Source organism: Scardinius erythrophthalmus (assembly GCF_964197995.2).
Source record: "Scardinius erythrophthalmus genome assembly, chromosome: 15".
Taxonomy (NCBI): domain Eukaryota; kingdom Metazoa; phylum Chordata; class Actinopteri; order Cypriniformes; family Leuciscidae; genus Scardinius; species Scardinius erythrophthalmus.
This window is the reverse complement of record NC_138235.1, coordinates 4470827-4485611: the sequence shown is the minus strand read 5'-3', so window position 1 is coordinate 4485611 and position 14785 is coordinate 4470827.

The window sequence follows — 14785 nt, the reverse complement described above, 5'->3', positions numbered from 1 at the left end:
GGGTGCAAAAGTGACATTGAAACAACATCTCTTTGTAATGTTGAAGCAATATTAACACCATTGATTTGTGATTGAAATCTGAACATTATTTCAATATTAACCGAGGGTGCAAAAGTTATGTTGAAACAACATCACTTTTTAATGTTGAAGCAATATTAACACTATTGATTTGTGGTTGAAATCTGAACATTATTTCAATATTAACCGAGGGTGCAAAAGTTATGTTGAAACAACATCACTTTTTAATGTTGAAGCAATATTAACACCATTGATTTGTGATTGAAATCTGAACATTATTTCAATATTAACCGAGGGTGCAAAAGTGACATTGAAACAACATCTCTTTGTAATGTTGAAGCAATATTAACACCATTGAATTGTGATTGAAATCTGAACATTATTTCAATATTAACCGAGGGTGCAAAAGTGACATTGAAACAACATCTCTTTGTAATGTTGAAGCAATATTAACACTATTGATTTGTGGTTGAAATCTGAACATTATTTCAATATTAACTGAGGGTGCAAGAGTGATGGTAAAACAACATCACTTTCTAACGTTATTTCAATGTAATCAGCGTTGACGCATCAACACTGACTCAACATTGTTTCAATGGTTACATGCTATCTGGGAACGTACCAATGCATTATCCCTCATGAACAAATATAACGTCTGATGTTTGCATACGTGCATATCAGTATAACGTTACGACATCCTTCATGAATAAACATGACGTCTGATATTTGTATACGTATATACCAACCAGAGACATACGTACCATCACGTCACATATGCAAATATAGTCTCAAATACAGCAATTTCATTGGCTGCTGTGCGTGTTGTCGCGTTAACACGGACAAACGGTGCGTGTTGACGCGGTCAAAAATCACGCGTTTCGTTTAAAGACTTTTGACCCCGTTCGCCTTCCATACTCGCCAGACGCTCTATTCGCGTTTGGTGTGAACGCACCATGACCGTACTGCGCAGACTCAAATTGAGCTTGACGACGTAGATGTGACGTGAGCAACCTGTCTGTCTTCTAGTAGCTGTGCCAAGAGAAATCTGAATCAGTCCCTTCCGAAACTTGCAGAGACGGAGAGTGTGAGTAGGAGGTGTCCATGAGTTAGGAGCAGGAGCAACTTTTGCTAGATATTCTGATTAATTATTTTGTCATTTTGCCTCCACGTCTCCCCGATTGCCCGTGAGCTTCTCCTCCTGTCCATCTCTCTACTGTGCGCATGGTTATGACGTAATTGTTAGCCTATTTTTACAAAAACTGCTTCTACAGGGCCATAACATTTTTGTGTTTCTTTAGAAATAAATAATGGACAAATGGAGTCTTTAAACGCCTCAGATTTAAAGTTATTCGCTGTCAAAGTGACGCCAAAATGTAAAAGTGGGAGAAAATGTGACAGCATCCTGGGAACGCATCCTAAAGCACTCACAGTGACGGCACGGGAGTTCCCACATTTCCACACCCAAACACACAGAGGTCATCCAGGAATTAAATGAGACGCTCAGTGTTCTATGGGAAGTAGTGGGAGAAACACACAATGAGACTCAGGAACCCTGACAGTCACACAGATTCAAGGCTGAGAAAACTATTCATGTTATTTTTTATATATAAATTGTGAAACATGGGATCCTTTTGGTGATATCCTCACAGGCCCGGAGTGGGTAATCGGGAGAATCGGGAGAATTCCCGGTGGGCCGCTTCACGTTTGGGCCGGTCGAGGAATTTTTTTTTTTTTTTTCACATTTCAATGTCAGGGTTAGGCTACACACATTCCGCATTCTGACACCGCAGCGCGCAGCCTCTGCATGGGTTGTACCATGTGAGGGAGTTCTCCCCTCCCCTCCTATAGAGTTGGTTGGGTCCATAGTCCGTCTTTTCCAAAACGTTGTCTCAGGTAGGCTACCGCGGCATCGCCGGCGCCTACCGATAGCTGGGCCGGCCCTACCGTAACGCGTCAGGGAGGATGGATGGGAGGAAGAGGCCAGGAGGTATGGAAGCTTTTTTTAAGCCACAGAATAAAACATTTTAAAAGATAATTGCGACTTTTATCTCACAATTGCGAGTTTACATCTCGCAATTCTGACCTTATTTCTCAGAATTGCGAGATATAAATTCAGAATTGTGTGAAATAAAGTCGCAATTGCGTGTTATAAAGTCAGAATTGCGAGATATAAAGTCAGAATTGCGTGATATAAAGTCGCAATTGTGTGTTATAAAGTAAGAATTGCGAGATATAAATTCAGAATTGTGTTAAATAAAGTCACAATTGCTTCTTATAAAGTCATAATTGCAAGATATAAAGTCAGAACTGCGTGAAATAGTCGCAATTGCTTATAAAGTCAGAACTGCAAGATATATAGTCAGAATTGTGTGATATAAAGTCGCAATTGTGTGTTATAAATTCAGAATTGTGTGAAATAAAGTTGCAATTGCTTATAAAGTCAGAACTGCAAGATATATAGTCAGAATTGTGTGAAATAAAGTCGCAATTGCGTGTTATAAAGTCAGAATTGCGAGATATAAAGTCAGAATTGTGTGAAATAAAGTCGCAATTGCTTCTTATAAAGTCAGAATTGCAAGATATAAATTTAGGACTGTGTGAAATAAAGTTGCAGTTGCTTATAAAGTCAGAACTGCAAGATATAGAGTCAGAATTGTGATATAAAGTCGCGTTATAAAGTCAGAATTGCGAAATATAAAGTCAGAATTGTGTGAAATCGTAATTGCTTCTCATAAAGTCTAAGTGAATTATTATTTAACTTTTACATTATTTGTTAACCCATGGTATTAATACAAACTACACAATAGTAAGAGCTGAATTGTTGCTTCATTATCCAATTTAGAAAAAGTGCTAATTTGGAATTCCACCATGGAAAAAGTGGGCCGGTCTTGGGCCTGAAACTCCCGGGCTGAAAAGGGGCCCCACTCCGGCCCTGTATCCTCACTTGTATTTTTTAAACAGTATTTATAACTAGCTGTATATGAACACAATAGGCAAGGCAAGTTTATTCATATAGCACATTTCAGACACAATGGTAATTCAAAATGCTTTACACAGAAAAGAAATTAAAATAGACATAAAATAATCACAACAGATGCATAATGTAAAAATATGTATAAGATATAAAAATAACAATAAAAGCAGAGAGTCCTGAATCACTAATTCGGTGCGCCTCTGTCTGAATGGAAGAGTCGGAGAGCTTCGGATCGCGAGACACACTAGTAACAATTCCCGACTTCCTAGTGACTGTCGCCTCTGATGGCTTTCGGTGCTCACCGTCTCACTTCCCAATCCTCTCAACTCTTCCAGCCAGACAGCCCTAACCAAAAATCAAAACAGCATAAGTAAAACAGTTATAACAAGAATTAAAAGAATAGAAAGATGTTACATAAATAAGATAAAATGCAATCAGTCGAACACACAGTGGCACAGCTAGTGCTCAGTCAGTGTTTTGAGTCTGGATTTGAGTGTTACTGTTAAAGCACGTCTGGTCTCTTCTGGAAGCTGTTCCAGACTCAGCAGACTCTCCTTGCTTTGAGTGAACCACTGCTATTATTTCTAACTGACGTGATCCTGATGAGCCGTTTTAAGCCATTTTGCTAACTTCAGCACAAGAGCATTTGTGATTATATTTCTTTAAAACTTTTGGTAACACTTTATTCTGATGGTTCCTTTTGAACATTCTACTGACTATAAGTAACTTTGCAACTACATGTCAACTTATTCTAACCATGACCCTACCAGTCTACTAATACTCTACTAACACTCTAATGAGAGTTAGTACACATGTAGGTGCAACATTACTTATAGTCAACAGAATGTGTTAAAGGGACCATCAAAATAAAGTTTAATCAATTTTCTTTTTTATAGACATAAGCCTCGACTGGATATTCAGTTCAGACTGATGTCTGTTCAGAGTTGAGCTCTATGTGTGTTTGTTTGGTCTGAGTGTTGAGATTCTCTCTACAGACCAGCACACACTTGAGAGGCTCTGAAATCACTGTCAAACTCAACAAGCAGAGAGGCATCACGTACCAAGACTCTGACACGTTAAAGATGAGAATTTGCACACAGTGAACCAACACACATGGTAAATAGAGCACAACTAAGGTAACCATGGTAACAAGAAACAACGATGCGCCTGGTCTGTTGTCACTGACAGGTGTTCTGGCAGGAGTGGGCGGGGCTTTGCATGTGATGATTATGCCTGTGACAACCAATAAACACACAGGTACCAGAATTGAGCCAACAGCGAGATAAAAACCTCTGAAAGCCATCAAAAATGCACACATTACAGGAGAAATAAGTATAATGATGGAGATTATGATGTAACAGGGGGTGGAGAAAATCTGAGCAGAGATCAGTGGATATTTCAGTGTCAGAACCCCCTCCAGAGACACCAGCTGTTGCAGGTGAACGCCACACACTTTCAGATAAAAATATCCAAGCATTATAATGACTGAGTGAAAGACATGGAAAAGACTGAAAGAAAGAAGCATTGACACTGTATATGTATGCAGGAGCAGTTGCAACAGGTCACAGAGGAGGAGGAGGATGATGAAGGCTGAGATCCGGCCTCTGGTCTTTCTCTGAAGATGCACTAAATAAAAAGCCCAAATCAGACACGGCACCCCCACACACAGAGCAGCGATGAAGAAGATGGACAGTCCGATTTCAGAAACAATATAAGAGCTTGGATAAGAAAGTGTTTCATTTTCATTACCAATGTCATGGTAATAGAAATCATGATAATAATAAGCTGCGGTAGAGTTGATGAAATAACTGTCGTAGTCGTAGTTGTCCTCCATGGTCTAAGTTTACTGCTGCACTTTGAGTTGCTGAAAGAAAAGAAAAGAAAAAAACCCTTTTAAGAAGAACACCCTAAACTGGTCTCACAGTCTGGCCAAACAGTTTTAATGGTTTTAGAGGGGTTTGGGTTGAGAGACCAGCTAAACCAGTTTACTATAGCAACTGACTATAGCAAACCACTTTGAGTTGGTTTTATATTGTTTCCTTTCACCAGAAAAATTACAATTTATAAAGAGTTGTAGGAGCCATTTGTGACATTTATGTTTAAGTTAATTTAATGACCCCTGCTGGTGAATCATGACCTTGCGGCCCTGGAAGGCCTTGGAATGGAGTTAAATTTGCACACCTGTCAAAGGAGGAATCCTTGAGGTGTTGGAAAGTTTGGAATTGGATGTTGGAAATGCATGGACGCCAGCAGGCAAATGGTTTTCAATTTATTTACTTGTCGGTTTTGTTTATTTATCAGTTTAGTGACAGTTTATCGCATTGGAAGTATTGGATGGATTACGTCGTTCGTCATCCATATTTATGTTTTTGTTATTACAAGTTTGAGTTTATTTATCGAGAGAATCAAATGCTATACTGGAATAAAACGAACAATATATTGAAACCCCTGAGGCGTCCGAAGTGACTTACTGGAAGGCACTGCAAGAGTGAAGTTGGGCCCTTTCACTTCAGGGTCATTCTACAGAAACGTCCACTTTTGGTATGGCAAGATGTCTTAAAATTGATTTCTTTTTCTAACATTTAAACTTACACCGCATTATTAGATTACCCTTTGGACTTTATGAATACGCATAAATTACAGCTTAATGATTTTTTTTTGTGCATTTATTTAAAGGGTCATTTCACCCGTGGAGACATGAATGTGTATTGAAAGTGGGTCATTTATGTAAAAGAAATGTGAAATTATTTTTGAATTTGGAGCTTTCTAGACTGAGAAAAGCCAGAAAATGTATTTTTGGCTTATGTGGATGAAAGACAACAACTCCCAGAATGCACTTGCTTCGCTGCCCTACAAGGCCACTCCCAAGCCACGCCTACCGGTAAGACAGCGCAGTTGAGAACAAAAACATCAAGGCAAGGCTAGGCTACGAGTGAGTCTCCGTGACGAGTTTGCCCAAAATGTCCGGGATTCGGCTTTTGGGTTCTACAGTCGCCATTCATCATGTTTACTGTGGCGAGCAGGACGAGGCTGAGGGGCGCGGGAGAACGGCGCGAGGCCGGTGGCGTGATTACTGACGACGACCGACACCTGTGAGGCACTGTTCTCGTATCTCGCACGGAGGAGCAGGTATTTTCTTAGCAATGGTAAAACACACATCAACCGATCACGCCACCGGCCTCGCGTCTTTCAACCGATCACGCCACCGGCCTCGCGTCTTTCAACCGATCACGCCACCGGCCTCGCGTCTTTCTCCCGCGGCGCTAGCCTCGTCCTGCTCCCTGTATTACTGTGATTACTGATGAGCGCGCCTGTGAGATGCACCGGTCTCATGGGCTATCTCTCACGGAGGTGCGGGTATTTTCTTAGCAATGCTAAAACGCAAATCAACCGATCACTTGTTTAAATTCATGTAAACATTACATTCAGATTCACCAATCGGGGTGAATTCAGTTAGATTGAAACAAAAGGTGAGCATGTAAACAATGGATGGCGACCGCAGAAAGCAAAAGCTGAATCCCGGACATTTTTGTCGATCTCGACGGCCGGACATGTCCGGGAAATAGAGTATGGTAACCCCTACTACTCAGCTTTCTTCGTCCATGTTTTCTGCAGGTTTCTGCCGTTGAAATCAAACGCACTCGCACTGATCTGTGATAGGTCTGTTAGCGCATTAGGTCCAACCCCCTATGGGCGGGTTTGAAAGGGTGGATCTAGTGCTTGTAGTCTTAACAGAAATCCCCCCCTCTTACACTTCCTCCTACAATGACGCAAAATGACGATTTTTGCGTCATTGTAGGAGGAAGTGTAAAGAGGTAAATACAGATTTCTCTCGTCTCGGGGGAAAATGAAAAAATGTTGCATGACCATTCAATAGTATGACTGGGTTTCTAACAATGCAAAGCTTAATGCAAATGGGTGAAGTGTCCCTTTAAAGACCGCATGTACCATTTTTTATTTTTTTTTTGTCACTGGTGTTACCTTACTTCTTTGGCAATATTAAAGGTTTTTATGAAATATTATTGAAAAAAAAAATCAGCACATGTAATCAGAGTTACCGAATAATAATAATAATGCAACAAACAATGAGATTATGTTTTATTTATTTTAATCAGGTTTGTTAAAAGTGTGCTTGAATGAGGTTAGTTCGTTTGAATAAAGTTTATCTATAAATGGGAGTCACTGATGTTACTGGTGTTACCCATAAGAAAAGTGACACCAGTGACAATTTTCATGAAAAATTCATTTTACAAAATGGCTGCTGCAAGGAATCAAACCACATCTTGTCAATCATGGTATACTAACTAAATTAAGTAGTTCAATCCATTTGTATTCTAGATTTTTTATTTTTTTTACAATTACCTAACAATAAAGAAGGTCATACCAGTGAGTTCAACTAAAAGCTTCATATGAAATCACGAGATAACTGAGAAGATTTCTGCTAACTGAGAAGAGACAGTGGATCTACCATGGGCTTTTCTTTATAGATATTCAGGAAATTGGAAGAAGGAAGTCAAGTGATGTCATCATTGTGATTTTTATTTCAAAATAAGAGATTTTTGTTTAATGGTAACACCAGTGACACAACTCCAGGGGACCACTACTTTCATTATAAATTTTATAATATTTATTCTGCATTTTGTTTTTTTAAATATCATTTACATAATATATTTGATAGTTATGTATACATTATTGTATTTTAAATGGTGTAAAAAAAACTGTTATTGATCTCAAAATAAAGCATTTACCCTCTGTACATGAAATCAAATATACAAATATTGCCACATTGATGGCTCAAGAAGGTGTAATTGTTCAAATAACATATTGTTTTATTTTAAAATGTAAAGAAATTGTAACCCTAAAGAGTTTTTTTTAAGTGTAATATTTCTGTAAAGGCTAGGGACAGAAAAATGGACATTTCCATAGAATGACACTTCAGGTAAGTTAAGGAAATGAAAAATGGCATATGCCTTAAAAGAATGCTACAGATGAATCATAACAATATTGAAACAGCGATCTCAAATCGTAAAATATCCAACATGAATATTTACGATCAGTAATCCTGTTGTGTGAGGTGAACCCCAAGGACAAACACCCACACACTCTGTAGACTGTTCGAAACCGCATACTTCCCTACTATTTAGTATATGGGAAAAAGAGTAGGCGAGCGAAAAAGTATGTACGAATCCAAAAGAGGCGAGAATTACCTGGGTGACGTACTAATTATCGCGAGATTCTGACTTAAAGGGGGGGTGCATTACTGTTTCATGCATACTGAGTTTTTTACACTGTTAAAGAGTTGGATTCCCATGCTAAACATGGTCAAAGTTTCAAAAGTTAAGTTGTACGTTTGAAGGAGTATTTTTGTTCCAAAAATTGTCCTTCCGGTTTGTCACAAGTTTCGGAAAGTTTTTTTTCGAGTATGGCTCTGTCTTACGTAAGAGAGGGCGGAATTTCCTTATATGGGTCCTAAGGGCACTTCTCCGGTAAGATCACGGGCGCGCGCGCACTCGTAAAACAGAGCAAGAGAGTGAAAGCAGTTCGCCATCAAAGCGCCCTGCTTGGCTTTTGGGAAGTCAATGTCACCAAAGAAGTGTGTTTTTGGTTGCCAGGGCAAGACAACCCTGCACAGATTCCCAAAGAACCCGGCGTTAAGGAACCCGTGGATGGAGTTTGTTTTCCAGAGCATAAACGGAGTTGTGTAAGACTGTTGTTCCCTGCATTTCGACGATGATTGTTTTATAAACAAAGCCCAGATCGATGGATTTGCAGATCGTCTAATGCTTAAGGATTGAGCAGTCACAATGATAAAGGTTCGGTGAGTAAAACTACTTCTATTGTCTCTGTGTGTTGTTAGCTCGGCGCGTTAGCACAGCTTTAGCTTCGCCCACACGGCCCGCCCCGAGCCGCTCGTTTTTTTCCGGAAAGACTCGGTACAGCCAATCTTTCAATTAAAAATATAATAAAACTAAAGACTTTTTGGAGATATGAAGGATGCAATATTACTCTATAGGTACTCAAGATTAACAGGAGATTGAGTGAAAATGAGCATTTCACCTCCCCTTTAAAGAGCATCTTGCAGGTAAAAAAAAAAATCTAAATGAATATATAACCATGTATGAAAATACCATATGAAAAGATAATGCAGGATTTAAAATGTTTTAAAACAACATAAGGACACCAATTTAGTAGATAAAGTGAGCGTTTCTTTGACTGCTCGTACAAACCGCTTTTTTTCAACATTGCGTCATTTTACGTCACACGAGGGAGACGTGTGCTGTGCTCTGCCGCAGCTCAGTGCAGAGTAGGCTGGTATTCAGTAAGAGCGGTCGTGAGACAGTGTGTTTTCAGTAGTTTTTGTATTTCAATTTATCATCGTCATGGTAAATTTTTGTGTTTGTGGAGCTTGCAAAAACTCCAGCCTGTCAGGACATCGAGTCCACCGGTTTCCTAACAAGAAAAAGGACGGTGCTATCTTTCGTGCCAGGGTGCGGGTTGTGCAGGTGAAGAGACGGGATTTCTCTTCCGCGTCGGCTTCGGAAACCGCGGTTGTGTGTAGCGTTCACTTCAGATCGGAGGATTATCGCCCCGGCGATATGATGGAGCTCAACATGGGATACCGAAGTAAGAACCGGGTGAGACTCAGAGCTGGTGCGGTTCTGTCTCTCGATGAGAAACCGCTAAGTTATATCACGTAACGTTAGTCTGGGCGGATATTAATGAGCATGACAAACGCCTGATCAAAGCTTAGTTTCAGTTATTGTAAGTTCCAATATGTTCTGTCTAACATTAACCCTGGCCTGTCCCTGCTCTCTTGGCAGCCTAGCAGGCTCATAATTGTATGGCTGTGGTCCGTCAACAATTTCCTCAGCGTCCGAAATGTCATTGCGATCCATTTTTCCCTGTTGTTTGAATCGACCGCTCTCCCTCGTGCTACGTCACGCCCGTCACACCCATTTTCAGATGCGGAAGTAAAATTTTCTCACAAAAACGACTCCAGAAGCCACTGTAGCGTATTTATAATTTTTTTTAAAAGAAAATCTAGTTCCTACATTATTTTTCCATTGACTTGTTGGGTCTTCTAACCTGCAAGATGCTCTTTAAGTGCATTCGAATATGCCTACTTTCCTACTATATAGTAGGCGAAAACAGTACGTGAAGGAAGCAGTACGTTCGAAACATCAGTATTCATAAAAGAGTAGGCGAGAAGTTCCCGGATGGCTTACTGCTTCAGCCCAGATTTTTGAGTGCTCAACCGATGGCTACTCTTCTATCCCAGGAGGCCATGCGAGAGGATACGTCATTATCAAACATCGCAGAGATCGGCGACGCGGGTGCTTTCAAATGTGAGTAACGCGGTTCCTTGTGTTAAAATTGCATGTGTTGAACTACTGTAGAGTAAACTGTTGAATTGTTGAAGGTGTAAAGACGTTACACAGTAAAGTAGTTGTGATTTTGCTGTAAAAACACGTTTTATTATGTATAACGTTAGCTAACAGGGGAGCTCCAGTTAGGACACGTAAGTTAGGTCTCTAACTTACAGATTTACATAAACCATACACCTTAAAGACGCTTATTTTAAATGTCTATTTACATCTGACAGGAAAATCTTGAAATATCACAACATGAAATAGGCATCTGAGTGATGAATGTGTGCTATTATGTAGAACAAATCTATAAAGTAACTAAACATAAGTTATCTATTTTATTTGTCTATTTTACTGTTGATAAATGGAGGAACATTTATGTCGGATAAAAAGTTAAAACAACCTCAACATGTAAATGTAGTGTTGAGCTCATAAATCACAGAGGTAATGTGAATCTTGTCTGGATGTTACAGGGACAGATGAAGTGTGTTTATCTGGTGGAGAGTGGCTCATGAAGCTGAATGCTGCCATCAAAGGCTTTGAGTGAGTAAAATACAGATATGAATAACAACAACTATTTAAATATTAAGTTGTAGTTCATTTTAATTATTGTAATTTCAAACAGAGCTATTACAGCACTTTTCTGATTCTTGATTTCTGTGCATTTGCCGCACAGCTTTTGTGGTGGAGCAGGACCTGCAAGGGAAGATGATGGCGGCATTTGTGGAAAAAAGCGTTTTTGTCTTCTAAATAATACTGAAATCAAATGACATTGTGCGGTTGAAATGACTGCTTTTGTGTTATGTTTGTGTATTTTTGTAGGATCTGAAATGTCAGCAGACTGGTGTGAGCACTGAGGATGAAGAGCACAGAGCTGAATCCTGGAGACGAGACCCATCACTCCACCTGCCCTTACGAGACCCTCCATCACTCCACCTGCCCTTATGAGACCCTCCATCACTCCACTTGCCCTTATGAGACCCTCCATCACTCCACCTGCCCTTACGAGACCCTCCATCACTCCACCTGCCCTTACGAGACCCTCCATCACTCCACCTGCTCTTACGAGACCCTCCATCACTCCACCGGCCCTTACGAGACCCTCCATCACTCCACCTGCGCTTACGAGACCCTCCATCACTCCACCTGCCCTTACGAGACCCTCCATCACTCCACCTGCGCTTACGAGACCCTTCATCACTCCACCTGCCCTTACGAGACCCTCCATCACTCCACCTGCGCTTACGAGACCCTCCATCACTCCACTTGCCCTTATGATACCCTCCATCACTCCACCTGCCCTTACGAGACCCTCCATCACTCCACCTGCGCTTACGAGACCCTCCATCACTCCACCTGCCCTTACGAGACCCTCCATCACTCCACCTGCCCTTACGAGACCCTCCATCACTCCACCTGCGCTTACGAGACCCTCCATCACTCCACCAGCCCTCACGAGACCCTCCATCACTCCACCTGCGCTTACGAGACCCTCCATCACTCCACCTGCCCTCACAAGACCCTCCATCACTCCACCTGCCCTTACGAGACCCTCCATCACTCCACCTGCGCTTACGAGACCCTCCATCACTCCACTTGCCCTTACGAGACCCTCCATCACTCCACCTGTCCTTACGAGATCCTCCATCACTCCACTTGCCCTTACGAGACCCTCCATCACTCCACCTGCCCTTACGAGACCCTCCATCACTCCACCTGCGCTTACGAGACCCTCCATCACTCCACCTGCGCTTACGAGACCCTCCATCACTCCACTTGCCCTTATAAGACCCTCCATCACTCCACCTGCCCTTATGAGACCCTCCATCACTCCACTTGCCCTTATGATACCCTCCATCACTCCACCTGCCCTTACGAGACCCTCCATCACTCCACCTGCGCTTACGAGACCCTCCATCACTCCACCAGCCCTTACGAGACCCTCCATCACTCCACCTGCCCTCACAAGACCCTCCATCACTCCACCTACGCTTACGAGACCCTCCATCACTCCACCTGCCCTCACAAGACCCTCCATCACTCCACCTGCCCTTACGAGACCCTCCATCACTCCACCTGCACTTACGAGACCCTCCATCACTCCACTTGCCCTTACGAGACCCTCCATCACTCCACCTGTCCTTACGAGACCCTCCATCACTCCACTTGCCCTTACGAGACCCTCCATCACTCCACCTGCGCTTACGAGACCCTCCATCACTCCACCTGCCCTTACGAGACCCTCCATCACTCCACCTGCGCTTACGAGACCCTCCATCACTCCACCTGCCCTTACGAGACCCTCCATCACTCCACCTGCCCTCACAAGACCCTCCATCACTCCACCTGCCCTTACGAGACCCTCCATCACTCCACCTGCCCTTACGAGACCCTCCATCACTCCACTTGCCCTTACGAGACCCTCCATCACTCCACTTGCCCTTACGAGACCCTCCATCACTCCACTTGCCCTTACGAGACCCTCCATCACTCCACCTGCCCTTACGAGACCCTCCATCACTCCACCTGCCCTTACGAGACCCTCCATCACTCCAACAGCCCTTACGAGACCCTCCATCACTCCACCTGCGCTTACGAGACCCTCCATCACTCCACCTGCCCTTACGAGACCCTCCATCACTCCACTTGCGCTTACGAGACCCTCCATCACTCCACCTGCCCTTACGAGACCCTCCATCACTCCACTTGCCCTTATGAGACCCTCCATCACTCCACCTGCGCTTACGAGACCCTCCACCTGTCCTTACGAGACCCTCCATCACTCCACCTGCGCTTACGAGACAAAAAACAATTTGTTCTATCAAAATTATATGTGCTCATTCATGTGTAATTACTTCCACCAACTAATAAAGTATTCTCGTAAGCGTAAAATCTGCCATTTATAATACACACGAGCGAGTCGCTCGAATGGCGGCAGCCATGTTGCGCCTCCATCTTGAAAATACATTCGCCAAAGAGGGACATACCTGGAAATTCAAGCTTCGCCCTTCGCGTTTTACACTCGACGAATGCGAGGGGGAGATTACTTGCGACTGCCGGCAGATTTGAAAGATTGCTGAAGATCACGCCTATTTTCGAGGACATGTAGCAGAGTCGCCAAGGAAGCGAAAGAGGGAATTAAACTGTCAACAGCACAGGCAAATTAGCAAGACCAAAGTCAATATTGGAGTAACTTTTCCCAGATGGAAAGAGCTCACGAGGAGCAAAGATTTTAAAGCGGACACCGAAGTTGCCTGCTTTCTTCTCGACAGGTAATTCAGCCTATGTGTAAATTCGAAGTTTTATTGTTAATTGTCTAACCATAGCATGGTTGTGCATAACGCCAGAACAACCTCTAGTATAACTTGCGTTACTTTTCCTTGCGTCAATGGTGAAAAAGTATTGTTTACCTTGTAACATAAATCTGTGCTGCGACGGATCACAGGTGATGAATAGTTTTAAAGGCGCAATTGGACGATGTCGAACTGGAAGCCATGTTAATCTTGGAACAATACGGCCACCGTAGGAATTAAAACGCCCGCGGAATTGAAAATAATATTCACTAGGTAGTCATCTACAATTTCACCGCTAGATGGGGGGAAAATATCACACAGTGTAGCTTTAACACTTCTTGAACAGATTGCGTAAACAAAATAGCTATTACAACCCCCCCAGTAGGAGTCACTAATTTTTCATTTTTATAAAGTGCTTTCTACAAAAAGCAGTATGAATGCAGTATAGGCCACCTACTATAAATGTAATATTATTTAATATTTAATAGTTTTACTGTGAAACAATGTATTTCTACGTCTTTTTTTACGAAATGTTACATTCAAGATGGCTATTGTGTATTTTGTTACAGGCAAGCATCAGTTGATAAAAAAGGGCATCACTAAAAGACAGGCTGAAAAAGCACAGGGAAAAAATAAACAGCAATCCAATCCCTCTTGAGGAGTACAGAAGTAAGGGAAACTAGGTGGTTCGTGGGAATTTTCCCATTCATTTAAGTTGCCATTGTCACCCTAGGCACTCCGAAGTCCGCGTGCTCGAAATGGACGACACGAGTTGCTTAACCTAATGGTGACGTGGACGTTTTCCAAAATCGCATATAAAGTAGCCCAAATTACCACAAATTACCTTTCTCAGATACAGAGTATGACCTTTCTGCCCCTCTCAGTAGTCTGGATGCATATGCAATAACATGTTCTTTCCCTGCACATTCTTGTGTAAGAACGGCTCCCAAACCAACTTCACTGGCGTCCGTTTGAACTCGAAATGGTTGAGTGAAGTCAGGGGAGGTTAAAACGGGAGCTTGCATTACATCTTGCTTGATAAGATTGAATGCCTGTTGGCATTGATCTGTCCAAATCCAGGTAGAGTTTTTCTGTTTCAAAGCATGAAGTGGAGCAGCCTTCTCTGAGAAACT